Raw genomic sequence first — 5,913 nt, forward strand, 5'->3', positions numbered from 1 at the left:
AGGACTTTTCTCTGTGCTGCTTTGAGAGGTAGGTGACTTCAATAAATCTGCCTTGCTGAACTTGCAGAAAACTAAAGATGACTTAGGAGAAGCATCAACCCAAAACTGAAGAGCTTTCAGTTTCACAAGTTTTCTCTTTTTTTGTTTTTATTTTGTTTTTGTCTTTGTCTTTTTTTTAACTAAGCAAGCCTGAGGAGTAGCCAAAAGATCTTTGTATGAACAACTTCTTGAAAACTACTTGGTGCTGGAACAAAGATAAGCACTCCCTGGAAGCAAATTCTTCCCCGTGGGAGTGTCCATACCTTTATTCTAGTTGCTACCACTGAGTTGTACCTCTCAATGCATAGTACTTGATAAGAAAAAGAAAACCCTATCTGGATATGACACATACCTGTAATCTATACACTCTGGCAGCTGAGACAGGAAAATTACCAAGTTTGAGGCCAGCCTAAACTGTGTAGCTCCAGGCCAGACTGGGCTACAAAAAATAGCATATCAAAAAATGGGGGGTAAAAATCCTTTTTGGACCCTTGTGCCACATCAGGCTTCTTACTGGCACCACACCCAGTCTCAATCTGTCCTATAATCTCCTACTCCTGAGTGGGGGCTCTGACTCCATGCCAAAAGATGAAGTCCTAAGACTTATTTGTCTTCTTGCTCCACAGCTAGGAGGAAGCAGAGATATTGTAGGTCTGTGCTCCAAGGGCATGTAAGACATCTGGAAGCCAGGGCTTCTTACTCGAGCTGTTTTTCTGTTGCTAATGAAATACTCTGGCCAAAAACAACTTCAGGGGAAAGGATTTATTTGACTTCAACTTCTAGGTCACAGCCTATCATTTAAAGAAGTCAAAACAGAAACTCAAGCTGCTTTACTGGCTTGCTTTCCTCTCTGACTCATACACAGATAGCTTTCATACACAATCTAGATCCCCTTGCCTGGGGATGGTACTGCCAACAGTGGGGTGCAGCTGGGCCTTCCAAAATCAATCATCAATCAAAATAGTCTATATCAGACATAGAAATGGGTCAGTCTTACTGAGGCAATTCTTTAATTGAGGCTCCTTCTTAGATGACACTAAGTTATCAACTTGACAATAAAAACTAACCAGCATGCTCCATCTCTTAACTTGACACAAACATGTCACTGTTAAACCATAACTTTTCCTTTCTTGTTTGTTTCCTAGCGTTCACGTTAATATCACATTATAAAATACAGTACAACTTTACAAGTCACCTTCCAACACTTTACAAGTTCAGTGTCTCTTTAAAAGATCAATGTCTCTTAACTGGGATCCTACAAAGTAAAAAAAAAAAAAAAAAAAAAAAAGGTATATACTTTCTTCCTCTAAAAGGGAGAACCAGGACATAGAAACAGTGAAAACAAAACCCAAAATTAAAATTAAGCAGTATACGTCAAATCCTGTAGCTCAATGTCCATTATCTCAGTCACTCATAATACAATCCTCTGGCTCCAGAGGGCTTGGGTAGCTCCACCTCCTGAATTCTGGCATCTGCAGCACTTGCAGTTTGTCTCCTAGGCTCAGGTTTACACCACTTCACATCTGCTCCTGTCCTTGGTGAATAGTGGCAACAAATAAATTTTGTGTGTCTGGAAGCTTAGGAGCAAGGTGTCTCCCACCAAAGCAGCAGCATTTTGGCATGGATTTTCATCCTGTAGGAGAATACATTCTCCCCATGGAATACTAGTAACCTGCTGTATATAGAGTGACAGATATTAGCCAAGGGGAAGTAGAGTGACAGAAAGTTAGTCACAAACATTGGCACTGCCTAGAATACTCAAATGCTTTTGTGTTTATAGTTAAAAACCCATATTCTCAAAAAATTTATCATCTGACTTGTGCACAGGTAGACCAAAGACTATAAAAATGCTTTATATTTTCTGTTTTGCACTTAGGTTCCTTCCTCTGTGTTCTAAAAGCTCCACTTGCCATCACCATACTGTGGATTTTGTGGCAGTGGGTGTCATCCTTATCTTTGTCACCCAATTTCCAGTTCAGGGAAGGCCCCAGGCTTGACCCACGGCCATCTTATTACATTGATCTGAGACACATACATCCCAGAATTGCTTTCTGTGCTCTGTTTGGTCACAAGCTAATTGGAATAAGCAACATGAGTAGAGAGAAGGGAAAATTGTGACCAGCTGAACACACATTTAGTTTGAAGCAGAGCAGAATTGCTGTTCCACCTTTTTGCTTTGTGCAATGGGAACCTTTGAGGAATATAATGCAGGAAATTATGCTAATGAAAACTTCATTCTAGTATCAGTAACCTGCCAGGGATTGTTGGAAACAGGAAAGTCTAAGATAGGATTGAAGAAAAGTGGGAACTAGCAAGAGAGTAGAAAAGCAAAGGTGGTCCTGAAAGAGTAAGAAAAGAATAAGTGTTGCTGACTACTGGAAGGATCTGGAGTTAGATAAAAAGAAAAAAAACAAGTATCCAGGAGTTTCTCGGTTTACAGATGGCAGGAAATCCTATTCATGAATTACAGAAATTACGTGGGAAAGATGATTCAGCTTGTGGGCCAAGTCATCTAGAGAGTTGGGCCGCTTACATTTGCAGCTAGAATGCTGCTGATGTACACTCAGGAACTGCACAAGTGACTACCTCAGAGAACTAAACTGTAGAAAGTAGCTCTGGCTAGAGCTGGCTGTGAAGATAGCTAAGTGAATGTGAAGTGAGACACAAACAGTAGTCCAGGGAACAAGTATAACTGAAAGACAAGTCAGCTGAGACATAGCAGCACTTTAGTTTGGGCAGGGATAGCAGCCTGAGAAAGTGCCCTAAAATCTTTAACCAAAACTGGGTTCATTGAGAATTTGAAAATCAGGACAGCTACAGAGACAAGTGTATCTAATGTAGAGAGGATCTGGACTTCTGAGATTAGACAGTTGTCCTAGGCAACACGGTGTACACAGGACACTCCTCCCAGGAAGAGATAGACTCCCTCTAGAGTACATTGTGATTTCTATACACTGAGCCCACATACTCAAAGCATTCTTAGTCACAGCAGCATCCTAGGGTATACCAAAAGTATGTTATCTGGTACTTGAAAGGCCTGCCAAAATGAATAAGACACTTCAATCTAGAAAAATCTGTTTTCTTGAGGATGAGAAGTAGAATAAATGCCAGAAATGCCTTAGGGTGCTTTTAAGAAGAGATGGACACAGGATCAGAGACTGGGCAGGGCTGACTCCAGCCAGTAACATTTAGGGGAAAAAAGAGCATTGGATTAACTTGAACAGTACTACTACTACTACTACTACTACTACTACTACTACTACTACTACTACTACTACTACTACTACTACTGTGTGACCAGCCAACTGAAATCTGATCTGAAAGATCATTTGATAGTCTAACCTAGAATATTTTAGTGAGCTTTCAAGGAATATTGTTATGCAAATTACAGCAAGGGTTGAACCATGCAGGGCTTTGCTGTAGTACAGGGTGCTTTGGAGCAGTAAGAGTAACAGCTTCTCAAAAATGATGGAGTTGAAGGTGGGTTCCTGATAATGTTGTGTTCATGTTTTGTTGGTCTGTGGTTTTTTCAAGGGGTGACAACCCTTACCACGTGGCCTGGAAGACCTGGCCATGTTCTGAGCAATTCCTCACTGCACTGTTTTCTATCCAAGTGATGCCATCTCCACAGAGCATGCTGTTTGGGCAGCCAATCCTAAGATATGTTTAAAGAATGCCAAATCAGAAAATGCTTCTGGGCTTTACTACTAGTTTTGAACTGATGAGAGTTTTGTCTGTTTGTTTTCCTAGCATAAAATATAAAATTTGGTTCTAGATGCTGAGGGTGCTAGTGTATTTACCTAGGATGCATGAGGCCCTGGGTTTGATCCCCTGCACCATATAAACTGGTCATAGTAGTACACACCTAAAATCTTAGCATTTAGGAGATGGAGCCAGGAAGGTCAATATTTCAAGGTCACCTTCAGCTATATTAATAGTTTTAAGCAAGCTTAGGATTCATGGGACCCTAACAACAGGTGACTGTGCACGTGAATGCATTAGGATTGTAAAACATGCAAAGCTTACCATAGGGCTAGAGAGATGGCTCAGTGGATAAAAAGCTTGCTACACAAGCATGAGTACTAGAATTTAGATCTCTAGAATTCACATAAAAATTGGACAGGGAGCCAGGTGTGTTGATAAAAACCTTTAATCCTAGTACTTGGACTTGAAAATGTACCCATTCAAGTTGACAATAAAGTTATATTTACACCTTCTCTTTGGAAATGGCTGAGCCACTTCATATTCACATATTTAAAGTCTTTCTAAGGGTGAATCATTACAAACTATATTGTGGTAGAATTAATTTTTAATGTGTTTTTGGTTTCTTGTCATCATGAGTCAGTGCCCCTGCCCTAAATTTTTGTTCCACGAGGACAGGAATAGTCAGTGCATATTTTAGAAATCTTCCCAAATCAAAAATGGGACAACATGGCGAATTTATCACTGAGAATATCACCAGGATCCTGCTTGAGATATTTCTCTCTCAGTAGCACAGTCAGGTGTGTAACCTGTTCACTGGTAGTTGAGCTTCTCCCTCACTTCAGAGAATGCATTTTGTTGTTAGTATGAAGAATTCTTCACTCCTCTTTTCTAATGTTTAATGACTTGTTACTTGAAAAGTTATGGTTTGGTTTAATTATCTTTTTTTAATTTTTGAAATTATAACATTTCTCCCTTCTCTTTCCTCTCTCCAAACCTTCTCATATGCCCCTTCTTACTCACTTTCAAATTCATGGCCCCTTTTTCCATTAATTGTTGTTGTTATTTGTAAACCTACACAGTCTGTATAATGTTACTTGTACATTTATGTTTTCAGGACTGGTCATTTGGTATTGGATAGCTAATTAGTGTGCTCCTCCCACTCTCTGCATTCCTTAGTTCTTTGTGTTGGGTTGAGGCATCCTGGGCTTCTCCACCCTCATTCACATTAACTCATCTATAGTTGTCCTTGTTCAGTTCATGTTTTGGCAGTCATGTTGGTAATACTTTATAAGTATAACTTGTGACATTCCTAGGAGACAGTCTCATAACACACTGTTCCTCTGGCTCTTACAGTCTTCACACACACCCCCTTCCTTAATGTTCTCTGAAGCTTACATTTGGGAGTGTTTGGTAGATGTATCCATTGGAACTAGTCTCCACAGCCCTGAATTTTGTTTGGTTGTGGTTTTCTGTAAAGATCTCCATCTGTTGCAGTTTGATTTTTCTAACTATTGTTCTGGTTTTCACTTATGCCACAGGAAATGAGTTTCATTCATACTAGCCAAGCAGAAACTGTAGTTATTTACACTACTCAAGAAACCTTTCAGATTGGACAGGCCAAGGTAAGGGCATAAGTTTTCCTGTGTTGTCCAGTATCCATTATGTAAAGAGAGCCATTCTAACTAACCCTTGCAATTTTTTGGTTGCTTTTTCTTTACTAAATCTGTTGTGATCTTTGCCTGATAGATCTGTACTTCTTTCTAAATGGAATCTCTTTTGTTGTATTTTTTCTTTTTTTCCTTTTTATTATTTTATTTTTTTAATGAAAAAAATTTCCGCCTCCTCCCTGCCTCCCATTTCCCTCCCCCTCCTCCCACTCATTTCCCCTCCACCCACTCCTCTCCCCCTCCCCCCATTCCTTTCCCCCTCCCTCTCCAGTCCAAAGAACAGCCAAGGTTCCCTGCCCTGTGGGAAATCCAAGGTCCTCCCCCCTCCATGCAGGTCTAGGAAGGTGAGCATCCTTCCACAGTCCTCCCAAAATCATGATCAGGTGTGTCACAGTAACATCCCACTATGCTGGTACCAGTTTGTCTTAGTTAGGGTTTCTATTCCTGTGACAAAAACACCATGACTAAAAAGCAGGTTGGGGCGGAAAGGGTTTATTCAGCT

This window comes from Microtus oregoni, unplaced genomic scaffold, assembly GCF_018167655.1.
Source record: "Microtus oregoni isolate MIOR12 unplaced genomic scaffold, Mior012 000067F_001, whole genome shotgun sequence".
NCBI classification, from domain to species: domain Eukaryota; kingdom Metazoa; phylum Chordata; class Mammalia; order Rodentia; family Cricetidae; genus Microtus; species Microtus oregoni.